This window comes from Pseudonaja textilis, chromosome 7, assembly GCF_049901715.1.
Source record: "Pseudonaja textilis isolate UNSWEBS1 chromosome 7, rPseTex1.2, whole genome shotgun sequence".
Classification (NCBI taxonomy): Eukaryota; Metazoa; Chordata; class Lepidosauria; order Squamata; family Elapidae; genus Pseudonaja; species Pseudonaja textilis.
The window spans coordinates 33,805,865-33,821,036 of NC_141996.1; positions in this window are offsets into that span (position 1 = coordinate 33,805,865).

A 15,172-nucleotide genomic window follows, 5' to 3' on the forward strand; every position below is an offset into this window, starting at 1 on the left:
TCATATGCAGAAATAGCTACATACCAGGTTCAGCGTAGAGTTCTTTAATTTAAAGATTATAGCAAAAAAAAAGAAAGAAAGAAAGAAATTGAGAGAGACAAAAAAATTACCTTTCTAAATCAAAGTATGTTAGAAGAGACAGAAAGCACACAGAACTGACATGTATCAGGAAAAGGCTGTCATCTATTTTGCCACAATATAGTGACCTATTCTTTTTGGATATTTGGTTTGGTAGAGATAACTGCTAGTAGATAGAACCAACTAATTTCATGACATAACAAAAAACTATTAAAATAAAAGCTTCTATGAAGTAAGTCGGACTAATTACAGCTGTAAAAAACCAATCAACTATAATTAATTATATACTGCTAAGCACTTTAGCAAAGTGCTGTTGGAAAGAAATTGCTGATTTTCTAGGTGTTTTTTTTTTATACACTGTAGTCAACTAGGGGCTTCTAGATAGTTGACAAGCAGGGTAGGAGATAACAGCCCCTACAGTTTTGTCCACAACAATAGAAATTCAGTGTAGTTATTGATAAAATTATTTTCCATAATATAGTGGACAAAATTGACCCTACCCCTGATGAAAATGGGGGCATTTCCCATTAAAACACATTAACTACTATAAACATGTAGTATGCACAACGTTTCATAGTACTTCCCAGAAAACATTCAAGAAAAGTCCTCTAAGAAGCCTATTATTATAAACAATGTATAAAATACAGGTTTTGCGAATGTTATTGCTTACTAGTTGCATGAACATTCCTGATACTTCAATTTCCTATAACTTCCAAAATATGATACCTATTGTATTAATGAATAATACACATCTCCCTGTTTTAAAGTTCTAGCATCTACATGTATAAAGAGTATTTACTATTAAAATAGTTTAATTCTTTGATGTCACAGTAAAATTTATTTTTACCATTATTCAAAGAATTGTACAGTAGTATTAAGAACCATCCAGTCATATGTGTCCATTACTATTAATGTTAACAGTTTAAATGTCTATAGGAATAGGAATATTTCATATAGAATTAGAATTGTAAAAAGGAATGTCATTTATATACACTATTTTATTGAAAGTTCACAATTTATTGTGATCCAAAATGCACACCTGCAAGGCATCAGTTGATACATGGTCCCAGCTGTAAATAAAAGGAAATTGTAATAATAGTAATTTATTCCACTTACTATCCTTTCTGAATTAGTTTTACTCTGCAATACACATCTCCAAATAAATGTTAACCTATCCACAGAAATTAATTGTCAGTGGCTGCTGAGAGAAGAAACTTGTTGGTAATCAAGATGGTAATATTGGTAATCACATCCAGGAAGACCATATGAGAAGAGGTTAAAACTCTTGTTTAATTATACTTTTGAAAACAGAAAGAGGAACTGATCATAGCCTGCAATTTTTAATGAGGAAAAACCTGGATAATTGCATTAGTAATACATTTGTTTAACTTCCTTTCAGGAAAAAAAAGAACCCCAACATTATGTTCTAGAGCAGCAAAAATGTAATTCCAACTCAGAAATAGAAAAACGACAGAACTGAAAAGACTTTTTGGATTAAAAATGAGCTGTGGTTTCAGACTTCAATAAGAACCTAAATTATAAATGGTCACATATATTGTGAATATGATGTTCCATATGCATCCAGTTATATCTGAAGCTAATGTGGGAAAGGATAGACTAGAAGTTGCCTTGATTTAACCAAAACCAAGAGTTGGAATTTGTATCATGGCATGTAGAACTCATGGATAGCTCAAATGTGAATTTGACAGGGAAGTTACCAAGAAAAAATAATAATTTAAAGCTTCTCTCTGCTAGAGAGACATTCCCCGAGGATAGCCTCCAGCATGAATTTGAAAGCTCAGAAGACTACATCTCTGGTCCCAGTGATTGCCCCAAAGTGGATCCTACGTTATCTTGGGCCATGTACAACTTCATTTTTCATAATTTAAAAACGTTTTTTTAAAGGAACTTATTTAATACTGCCACTGAAAAATGTAACTCCTTGATATCTACTACTTTTGATATGTCATTGCTAAATGAAGTAATTATCCTAAACTATAATACTATTTATTTGGCTTGGCACAATGTATAAACCAACAATTGGTTGCATGGCATATGTAATAAATGAAGACTAGAATTGCTTTTTACAAAACTATGACTAAAATAAATACTAACTTTAACGTGTGAATTTAGACAGAACATAAAAAAAAATCGTAGTTATGGTGCACAGAAAAAGTTTTCTGTTATGAAGAACTGAAGTTGGTGAAAAGCACATTCTTTATTTACTGCAAAGGAAGTAAAACAGTCTGATGCTTTTATTAACAATTTGTACTTGCTCTCCTTATTTCTTTTCATATAATAGAAATAATAATTTCTTACCAGTACTGGTGAGAATGATTTCTTTTACTGAAGCTCAGTTACTACAATAATTACATTTAAAACATATTGAAGAATAAGACTTGATATTTGATAGCCCTCTTTCTGGCCCTATTCCCATTGTAATTCCATACCATGACCTATACTTCATTTTAAAAAGCAAGATAAATTGCTTCTCACTCAAGCAGATAAGTGCTTTATGCACTGGTCCAATACAGACAAGATAATTGAACAAAATTAGCATTTAGAATATGGATGTTAAGGTGACAAATGGTGTATAAGAATGGCATGAAGAGATAGAATTGACTATCTACTTAGAACCCCAGGGCTGAAGAAAACAAGGATGCCTAGAATCACTTTTATCTCTTTTAGCAGAAATCATGAAAGTTTCCAGACTGAGCACTGATAGATCCAAAGAACTGTGGATGCAGAATAGATAAACAGAAAATTGATCAGGCCCAGAGAAGATAAATCAGCATGAAATAAAATGAAGACAGGTGTCAATATGTTGTATAATCTTTCAATCACTAAGAATACCAAACTAAACACCAACAGAATTTCATATTGTGAAATGATTTACAAGTAATATAAAAATGAGTGCTTCTCAATGAATGGCTTAGCATAAAGGAAGTGTTTCAGGAAGCAGACACCATTGTGTGATGTTGTATGATATCTTAGGCAGCAAACAAATATTTTTAAAGAAATGCAAAAGTACTGAAGTAGCATTTAGGTAAGGTCAATTTATACTATCTAATGATGGTGTGGTCCATATTACCAACATTTAGAAGACAATCATGTATTGCAGGCCAAAAACAAGAAGAACTATAACAGATCTTGCTTTTGAATCCCTATGAACCAGATTGCATTGATTTAACCAGATTTAGTAATTAATATTTCTGGTACATCCAAAAATATTGAGAGAGAAACAAAGAGAGGAGAGAGGAAGATTAACAATGGTATGGAAAGAAAACCAGAGCAATGCCTTGTATGCTGGCAACTTCTTGTCTAGTTTTTTTGCCCCTAGCAGTGAGGAAGACATCACAGTTCTGAATAGGTAGACTCAGCTGCTTTCACATATAGCCTAATAAAATATTGTGTCATAATTTGTTGTTATATCTTGGAGTTTTATGTGTGAAACTTAGCAATAGCACTTAGACTTATTTACTGCCTTATAGTGCTTTATAACCCTTCCTAAGCAGTTTTACAGAGTCAGCCTATTGCCCCCAACAATCTTGGTACTCATTTTACTGAATTGGAAGGATGGAAGGCTGAGTCAATCTTGAACTGTTCTGAATGGACTGAGTAGTGAGTTAGCCTGCAGTACTGCATTCTAACCAATGTGCCACCACAACTCTTATGTCCCAAAGGTGTATTTTTAGGAGACAACTGGACTTACCAACATTTGAAGACATTTCACTTCTCATCCAGGAAGTGTCTTCAGCTCTGACAGGATAATAGGAAATGGAGCTGAAAATGCTTCTTGGATGAAAAGTGAAAGTTTTCAAAGAAAAAACAAGGAAGTTCAGCTGCCTCCTAAAAAAGCACCTTTGCGACAACCATGACCTGGATGACTGGGAGTCTCTACAGACTCACAGCTCTTAAGGACTATTCAGCAATCCATGATTAAGATCCTGCCTTTCCATTATATGGCATGAGTTCTTATATGAATGTCATTGCAAATTATTCTAAAGCATTTATTGGTTTCCAGATAAACTGTGCTTAATAATTGCTCTGTCACTTAAATTAGTTCAAATATGCTTTTATTCTTAAAGAACTAAAAATTCCATTTTTTTTAAACCTAGTGATTTGGAGCCTGACATTTCAAGCAACACCAGCCTACTCTACCTTTCATTCTTGGCTTCTAATTCCTTTCATTCATGTATTTGCCTTATAATTTAATAATCATATACAATTAATACACAACAAGAGCCGTGGTGATGCAAGAGTTAGGAGGCAGTATTGCAGACTAACTCTGCTGACTGCCAGCAATTCGGCAGCAACCTTGCTGACTCAAGGTTGACTCAGCTTTCCATCCTTCCAAGGTCGTTAAAATGAGGACTCAGATTATTGGGGACAATATGCTGACTCTGTAAACCACTTAGAGAGATCTGTAAAACACTGTGAAGCAGTATATAAGTCAAGTGTTATTGCTATTCTTAAATTTTCCAAACGGTAATAAAGCATTAGACATTTTCTAACCCATGCTTTTGCACTGGAGATACCAGAAACAATATCCAAAATCACATGGCCAATCAGGGAACTCTTCCTCTTGGCTGTGCTTCTGTTCTGTTTCCAATAAAGGACAATATTTGTAGCTCAACTTGAGCTGAGTTGAAATGAGGGGTCCTTGATTCTCTCTGAGCTTACTTGTTCTTTTACAAATGTTTCATTATCCTAACTAGGTAACAACATCAGTGCTAATAAGGAGTGCTGTTTGCTATCAGTTTATATTCTGATGTTGTTTCTGTCTGTGTGGATGGGGACAGTCTTAGAGATTCTTTGGTTGGGCTGTTTACTGATGGCTCCTTGGCAGTTTTACTGGGTATTGCTTACTTTATTGTTAGTCTGAAATTAACCTTGGAGTTAATCTATCCAGAGTTAACCTATGCAGGCTAAGTCCAAAAATGCCAGGGAATTTCTAGAAGCCTGGCACTCTGACAAATCAGCCATCAATAGACACCTAGACATTGACTACATCTATAGACTATGCAAAAGAGATAACCAACAAAGAGAAAAAGACACCAGCACTTCTCCACCAGTAATCAGCATAGGTTAACTCCAAGGTGAACTTCAGACCAACAATCAAGTAACCAAGACCCCAGTCAAGAAACTGCCAAAAAGCCATCAGTAAACAGATCAACCAAAGAATCTCTAAGACTTCCCCCATCCACACATATAGGCAAGAAATTATAACCAGAATATAAACTGACAGCAAACAGCACTCCTTACTAGCACTGATGATGTTACCTAGTTAGGGTAATGAAACATTTGTAAGAAAACAAGTAAACTCAGAGAGCACTAAGGACCCTTTCTGTTCTGTCTCTATATCTTGGAATCAGATATTTGCCTTTCTATTTTCTCACCCATTATTTCCAGTTCTCATTGCCATTGTCTGGTTGGTTCCACCTTGTTGTTGTTGCTGGCTCCCTTGAGCTATGCTCTTTAATCTTACCTATAGTCTGTTGATAATCTTCCAGGGTTCGGGTAGGAATGCTCATTCAGTTAACAATTTATTAGTTCTTCTCAACCTTGAAGTCCATTTTGTCTGGACTTCATCTAGGACAACTGGAATCCTGGAGGTTTAAGTCCACACATATTTTAAACAGAGATGGTATTCAATAGGTTCTGACCAGTTCTGGAGAACCAGTAGCAGAAATTTTGAGTTAGTTAGGAGGACTGGCAAACACCACCTCTGACTGGCCCCGCTCCCATCTCTTCTCTGCCTCCCATTGAGTCCCAGCTGATTGGCTGGATCTTCTTTTGTTGCCCTGCACAGGAGGAACAGAGCTGGAAAGCAGGTTAGCGGGGTGGGGAAGGAATGGGGATTTTGCAGTAACCTTCCCCTGCCACGCCCACAAAGCCACGCCCACAGAACCGGTAGTAAAGAATTTTGAATCCCACCACTGATCTTAAAGTTGCTGAGGTTGTGGAACACAGCACTAGTAATTTGAAATAATGTAAAGGACCATAACTTCTTTAGTTGTTATTAAATATATTACATGAAATAATATGTATTGATATGCTGGATGTTATTCTCTATTTTTTATCATTTTTAATCAGTTTGATGGAGAAGTAATTTAAATTCGGTGATATTTTTTCAGATAATTTTCATTAAGAATTATCAATGGAATGAATAAAAATAAATACAAACTACAAAAATACAAACTGAAAAGGAAAAGTTCAGAAAAGGAAAAAGGCACGGAAAGAGAAAAAGAAAGGAAAAAGAGGAAGGAAAAAAAAGTAATTCTGTGCATTTCTAATGAATCAGATATGGGCTTCTTGGACCTATCTTAGTTCTAAGCAAGTGTGTACAGAGTGAAAATTTTGCTCCTCGTTCTTCAATCATTGCCCACTGCCTTACAGCCTCTGTGCTGTCCCATATTTCAATTAAATTCCAAAATAAGATGGACAAGGGAACTTTTTGGATTTAGAATCAGATAGTAATGGAAAGAGGTGGAGCAAAAACAACAACAATAGCAAAGTTCTCTACCATCACCAATAAAGTAAATTGAAAAACAAGTGAATACAGCAGATATTCTCCACCTGGAAAATAAAAAGGAAAAACAGAAGCTTTGTTTTCAGGGAAATAAATTTGGGGTAGGCAATATTTTTTATCGTTCTGTGGTTTTTCTGCTTCTTCTTCTTCTTCTTCTTTTTCTTCAGCGTTTGTCTCGCGCTCGGGCGAGGTCCGCTAATGTCCTTGAGTACTGCTTCCACACCTCTCTGTCTGCCACGTGTGTCGGGTCTGCCTTCGCGATCTCTAGATCGGCCTTGATCGTGTCCATCCAGCGTTGTTTAGGTCTACCACGCGGTCTCGCTCCTCCGACAGTCACCTTCATGGTTTTTCTGCTTCAGGTGGCAAAATAACATGGCTAATCTTGGGATTGGAGATCCTGATTTTTTATTTTTTTTTGGTGGGAGGGAGAGGGAGGTCAGAATGTTATTTACTGTTCTGACACAAGTAGCAACATACGGGCTAACATATTCAATTCATAAGAGTAATGAAACTTTTCATTTGGAAATTCCCAATTTTTGTTTCTAGCACATAAATAATTCCTTTCTTGTGAACAATTCCTAATTCATTCTCTTCAAGATAAGTATATTGTACTACTTGAAAGTAAAATTACATTAGTAAATGTTCTATCTTTTTTCATTGCTAGTTGGATGCTTTTAAGGAAACATCTCCAGATTTATTCCAAAAGGCATTGAAAATTTGGTTATTTTCCCATTATTCTTGGTTATACAATGGTGATGGTGCCCTAAGGTTTGGTTTTATTTGGTATGGCTTTATTATTTGGTATGGCTTTTCTTTTTTGTGTGTGTATGTGCATCTCTTTGACCTTTTGTTTTATTGTGCTATCTTTTTATAGTTTAAATCACACGAGGACAGGGAATGTTTGCATTTAAAAAAATATTTACACAAATAAATAAAATTTTAAAAACCATATTCTTTCTCTTTTGGGAGTTTATTAGCAGGTCAATCTAAAGTACATAAGGAACACACACACACACACACACAAATGTATACATATCAAAGATGGGACTTGAAATTGGGCAATGTTTCTATATAAAGAGAAAAATTTCAGTTATTTCTTCAGGCTGAATATGTCTGCATTATATAAGTATATGTTGTGTTGTTTATATAATTTAGCAATTTTCTCAGAAAAGAAGATAAGGACGTTATCTTGGCTTTTGGTTTAGGATTGCCAAAGAGGATATGTGGTCAAATTATTTTTTCCCTTTTTACCTCTATTATAAAGTCAGTATGAACTGTGACAATTTGTTTTTATAAAGATAAGGTGTTGACAAAGTACTTGTAAGTGATTTATTGATGACATGACCCACCTACCCTTAATTAGATCCATTGCATGTATGCAGCTTTTATTTTAACCATCACCCACAAGTAAAGCTGAAATCAATCATCTGCTCTTTAGTATGCTTTATTCTTAAGGTATAAAAGGTTTCTATGGTATCATTATACTTTAGATCGCTGTATGAAAGTACCTTAAATTTTGGACACTTTTCTCTGATAAGGAAATATTTCATTTATAAAAAACATTTTTTTCTAATTGGTAGAATTTGCAAGAGGGATCTGAATTTTAATAGAGATGACTTATCACATGTTGAAGGAAGTGAAATACAATACACTGATAGTTAAAAGAGACATTTTACCTCAGTGAGATCAGAGTCTAAATGTTATCTATTTATTCTAGTGTCTGATTACTCAACTGACACAGTTATGCTTTAAACTCTTGCTGCTTCTACCTTTTCTCTTTGGTGTCCACTTCTCATACTCTTATTTTTTTAAATGAAAATTGGAGATTAGAACACAAATCAGCAGAGAATAAATGGCTAATGGAGTGAGCATAAATTGATTATGAGGATTACTAGTAGATTCAGAGAAATCATGCCTTTATTTTTATGAATGTCATCCCTTTATTATATTTGCATTTTGTTATTGTTGCAACACACATGAAATTTCATTAAAGTGAAATTTTGATTGACTTCAAACTGTTATAGGAGTATTGATCCAAGATGACATGACTCATTCTACACATTTATTTATTTATTTGATTTGTCAAATGCTTACAAGATGATAGGTGTAAGTCTAAACATAGCTATGAATACATGAAATGGATACATATAAGAAAAATAAAAATAATCAATAGGTCAGGGACAGTAGGCACGTTGGTGTGGTTATGCATGCCCCCTGTATATATAAAGTCAGGTGACCTTTTAAGATCGGCTGATTGTGAAACACTATAAATTACCCAAATACTGATTGAGTAATGAGAAAATGTTTGTGCCAAATTGGAAGAGTGCAAGGACAATAATCCATAGGAATATAGTAAGGCATTTTATACTGAGTAGGAGTTTAGATGCATTAGCCTACACATATATTGTGGCAATTGATTGGCAGTCATTCTCCATGATTTCACATAGTTTCACAATTTTTTTTCCTATCTGTTCTATATTAGCATACTCCAAATACTCTAATCTGATTGGTCAACCATACTGCAAGATAATTGGGTAACTAAACTGCAATGATTGGTTCATTATGAATCAACCGCGATTGGCCGAGCCGATCACGGGGGATTCAAAGAGCTGTCATTGGCCAGCGAGCCATGAGCAATCCCTATATGAAGGGCTGCTGCAGCTCCAAGGTCTTGTACAGATCTATACATTAAATAAAGAGCTAAAATGTCACACTGGTCTCGAGTCTCATTTCCCGCGATCTAACACTGGCGACGAGGGTGGGATTCTGAGACAAGAGACCAGCCGAGCATGTGACTACAAGGCCACCCTCAACCATGCACTACAACAGAGTTCATATCCCGTCCCGGTGGTACAGCACCTCCTATACTTGCTGGGGGGAGAAAAGGTCTTCGCAAAGCTCGACCTGGAACAGGCATACCAGCAGCTGCCAGTCGATGCTGAAACAGCAGAGGTGCAGACTATTGTGACCCACCGGGGGGCATTCCGTTGCAAGAGACTCCAATTCAGAGTCAGCGTAGCCCCAGGGGTGTTCCAGAGTTTAATGGAACAATTACTACAAGGAATAAAGGGGGTGGTGCCCTACTTTGATGATGTCTTGGTCTCGGCAAAAAACAAAAACCAATTGGGAAACTGCTTAAGGGAAGTCCTGCACAAAATTTAAAGAGGCAGGACTCAAAGTAAAAAAAGAAAAATGCCAATTATATACAGAAAAAGTAGAATTCCTGGGGTACCTGATTGACAAAAATGGAATCCACCTCACCAAAAAGAAAATAAAAGCCATCAAAGAAGCCCCCAGACCCCAAAACAAAATGGAGCTGAAGGCTTTCCTGGGACTTATTAATTTCTACAATGTTTTTTTGCCACAGAAGGCAACGATGGCAGAGCCTTTGCATAGTCTACTGGACAAGACAGCCACCTGGACCTGGGGCAAGCGGGAAGAAAATGCATTCCGGAAAATAAAAGACCTGCTAACATCGGAATCAGTCCTCATACAGTATAGCGAAACACTACCGCTGACGGTGACCTGCAACGCGTCACCATTTGGGGTCGGAGCCATCCTGAGCCACACTCTGCCAGATGGAAGAGAAGTGCCAATCGCCTTCTTCTCCAAGACATTGTCCAAGGCAGAGAGGAATTATAGCCAGCTGGACAAGGAAGCGCTAGCAGCGATCACCGGCGTAAAGCAGTTCCACGAATACCTATACGGTAGGACTTTTTCCCTTATCACTGACCACAAACCTCTACTAGGAATTCTGGCAGGGAACAAGGCCACCCCAAATATATTGTCACCAAAGATGACAAGGTGGTCTGAGTTCCTTGCCGCCTACAACTATCAACTAATACACCGACCTGGAAAAAGCATCTCACACGCAGATACACTGAGCCGCTCCCCCCTACCTGACAGGCAGTCTACCCAAAAAATTTCACAGGGGACCCGCTCTGGGTACCAGCCAAAATAACCCAGGTGATGGGGCCCCGATCATACCGGCTGGAAACAGAAGACAGGAGGAACTGGAAACGCCACATCAACCAATTAAGGTCAAGAACCACCACCGACAACACGGACAGCACACAAACACCACAAATAGAAATAAATAAAAAAACTGGAGAGGGGGGGAGAAACCCCAAACACTAATCAGAAAGAAGGAGAAAATTCCCCCAGAACACAGCAACAACCCGAACACCCCCAACCAAAACTAATAAACAGAAAAACAAACCAGCAATACTCACCAGCAGACAACTCTAGAAGAAGGCAACCATCAGCAGATGAACCACACGAAGCCTCGCCTGGAAGAAGCAGCCAAGCCAGCTCAACCAGCCCAGAAAGACCAGGAGAGAGCAGCGAAGCCGACAACTCGACCGACCCAGGTAGACCGGGTGGGAGTTGCGGCAATAGGCCTGACTCAGCCTTCCAGGCGGTTCCATCGAGAAGGACGAGAGCAACAAAGATCCTGTCCGAACCAGCCAAAGACCAAGCAACAACTGAGCTGCGCAGGTCACGTAGGCACGTAAGGAGCCCCGCCTACTTACGGGACTACGTTACGTAGGACTGAACCAAGAGGGGAGGGGTGTTCTATATTAGCATACTCCAAATACTCTAATCTGATTGTTCAACCATACCGCAAGATGATTGGGTAACTAAACTGCAGTGATTGATTCTTTATGAATCAACTGCGATTGGCCGAGCCGATCGCGCGAGATTCAAAGAGCTGTCATTGGCCGGCGAGCTGCAAGCAATCCCTATATGAAGGGCTGCTGCAGCTCCAAGGTCTTGTACAGATCTATACATTAAATTAAGAGCTGAAATGTCACACTGGTCTCGAGTCTCATTTCCCGCGATCTAACACTATCAATTATTTTTGAGGAAAGAGAAATTACTTCAGAAAATGTTTCAAATAGAGTGTGATGTTCTTGTACTTACAGTATTTAATAAGGAGGCCACAGGCCATGTGAATTGCTGTTTCTCATTTTACGCTCATGTCTTTAGGGGTCTGCTGCTGACATGACTATACAAGAACAGTCAGTGTAACAAAGCATTGTTTTTAACCACCCCTTTCAATCAGGCATCTCTCAGAAGATTGGATTACAATTTGTATGATTCCCAACCAGCACATTACGTTTTTGTGAAATTTTTTATGATACAGTTCTGGAAGTGACACTTCAGGAGACTGATGCTGAGCTATGCTTTGACACGCACACAGAGACTCTGGGAAATCATTTAAAAACTTATCATAACAATGGATGGGCAAAGCAGTACACTTTTTAGCAGAACAGTTTCTAAAATTGCTCAGTCATGCAGCTATACAGATTGTGCTGCTGTCACTGTTTATTATAATAAATTGACCTATTCCCTGGCTGAGAGCTCCTTGTTCCCTCTCTTTAACAGTGGACTTGATCTTCAACTCCCATCTTCCTCAACCTGATGCCCTCCAGCTAAATTGCACTACATCTTCCAGAATCCTTGATGAGCATTAGCATTAGCAATGCTGGATTCCTCAGCATTTTAATCCAACACATCTGAAATGCATCACATTAGGGAGCACTCACCTGGTTTATTCTAAAATGTTCAACACAGATGCCACATTTAAGAATGATCTGTGGGAAGCAGAGTTAGACACAATTCAAATATATCAACTGGGGTGAATTTTACAAAATGCCAATGAATACATTGTAATTACTTTTTAATGCTTCTTAATCACTTTAGTGTTGAGAGTGAAAAATGATAGGAAATTCCCAATACATATCCTAAAACTGATATTCATCCACACACTAATGCTTGGTCATTGATGTCATTTAAATCTTGTTCATATTGCTCTTTTGCACGAGAATATTTCCATTCTTTGCTTTGTTTTTAAAATGTACACTTGCAAAACATGCATACAAATTCTATGTTGGGAGATGTTTTATACTTTGTGGGCAAAAGAATTAATGGACAGTAGCATTCATAATAAACATAATGTACAGGTGAACTTACAACCACAATGGAGCCCAAAATTTCTGCTGCTAAGCAAGACATTGGTTAAGTGAGTTTTGTCCCATTTTATGACCTTTCTTGCCATTATTGTTAAGTGAGTATTGCATTAGTACATTAGTAACATGATTATTAAGTGAACCTAGCTTCCCCATTGATTATGCTTATCAAAAGATCTCAAAAGGTAATCACATGAGCCCAGAGACACTACAACCATCATAAATACGAATCACTTGTCAAGCACTTTTGATCATGTGTTCATTTGATCTCCCGCTTGGGCGGGTGGTTGGACTAAATGACCGACAAGGTTCCTTCCAACTTTGATTATCTGTTATCTGTAATGGTCATAAGTATGAAAAATGGTCTTGTCACTTTTTTCAGTGCCATTGTAACTTTGAACGGTCATTAAACAAACTGTTGTAAGTCAAGGACTACATGTACCTTATTTTGGCAATTATGGCAATATATGTCAAACTCACAGCATCATGTTGCTGTCACATGACGTTTTGCAACATTTTCCCATTTCTCAGAGCTGGGATGGGTGTGGCCTATGCATGACACATTCGGCCCATGGGCTGCCAATTTGACTGATATATGGTGAGATCTTATAAGATGTTTCAATGTGTTATATCAAAATAAAAATTTAAACTCAAGTGGTACAGCATCACATATCATGAACCCTACCAGATACGATACATTACCTAATCTCATCTGGAAAGGCTGTTTGACAGTCCTTATTGATGATTAATCAAAGCATTTCTTTAACTTCTAGTAACAGCAAGGCTTGACTGTGCTGAAAACCAATATTTTGAAACAAATCCAATTCTGGCTACTTTTGAAATGAGCCAATAAAAATGTATTTTTGCTGCATTTTTAAAATCATCATCTTAAATACAATAAAAAGAATAGCTTTTTAAGCCACAGTGCTTTTCTGAAAGTTAGAAACATGTATTTTTGCAAAGATTAACTTGAAACACATAAGCATACATGCATGTTATGTTAGATTTAAGAGGAAAAACTATTAACAATACAGCTTGCTGTTAACACAAACTCATCCAAAAGCAATGAGCAAAATGAACTAGCGAATGAACGAGTCTGAAAGGAAATACAGCTAGCAAAAGAAACAAACAAAACCCTTCAAACTTCTTTATGCAAAGGTTTAACTGATGAGGTGTAGCTGAATACATACATACATTCATAGCAAACTTTAGCCATCTGAACACTTTCTGCAAAACATGGTCACTTAGATGCCTAGTAACTGCTTTAGGTATGCATAAAGCATACTTTGCAAGGGTAAACATCAGTCTTTAGTAAAGGGGACATTGATTACATGTCCTAGCCAGAGGCCTTTTTTCAAGGACCATGGAAGCTGATTTATTTGATGAAAAATTGATCTCTGAGCCTACAAAGTGAAAGGTTAGGAGAGAATGCAGATAATGGAGTTATACTTCCATATTACTGTAGGTTTTACAGATTAAAAAAATAAAGATTAAGAATTTCAGATTAGTTCAAAACCCAATACCCTATTTTTATTTCATTTTGCATTATTTTTTAGAAACTGTAGGGTCTGAAGATGTTAAAATGACATCTAAGATTCTGAAACCTTAGAAGTCTATTATTGCTTGATGCATTGTCTATGTGACCAAAAAAAAGTTGACAGCTATTCCTGCAACATAACTCATCAAAAATGTTTGTTGTAAAACTTCTGGATCCCAAGACCCTTTGAACCCTTAGAATGGTAGTGTTGGAATGGTAGGTTTTCTAGGTCAACCCCCTCCCCAGTGCAGGAATACTCAGGCTATCCTGGGGAAACAGCTATCCAACCTTTCTTTGAAAACCTCTGGTGATATAATACCCAAATGCCCGGGGGGCAAGCTGTTCTTCTGCTTAATAGCACTCATGGATAGGAACTTCCTTCTAATTTTCAGTTTGTATTAATCTGTTTAAGGTTCTGCTCATTGGTTCTTGTCCTATTCTTGGGCACTTCAGAGAATAAATCCATAACCTCTTCCCATACTGTCCTTTGAGTATTGGAAGACTCCTAATATATCTACACCTTTAGCCTTCTCTTCTTTAGATTTAGCATATCTAGTTCTTTTAATCATACTTCAGAGCATCTACCTTCTAAGCTCCTTATCTTTATTAGTCCTCTCTGTACTCTCCCTCAGCATCCGTGTATTGTGGCAACAAAAGTGAATACAGTATTCCAGGTCCGCTCTGACCAATGGAGAATAGAGCAGAACTATCACTTCCTAAGATTTATTGATGCTGCTCAGGACTATAATGGCTCTTTTGGCAGCTGCACTATACTGCTGGGTCATTTGCATCTGACATGCAGATCTTTCTTACAAGTACTATTCAAAAGTACAAGAAGCCAAGTACTACTCATCATCCACTTGTACATCTGATTTTTCCTACTCAGGTGCAGAAGCTTTCAATTCTCACCACTGAACACCAATTACATTTCACATGAAGTACTTACCTTTGTTGAAGCAGCAATCTTCATATGTTGCACTGAGGTGCATACTAATCCACTCTTAGTTATATTAAACTTTGTGGCCAAATTGCTTCTTAGCCAGAAAGGGCAAC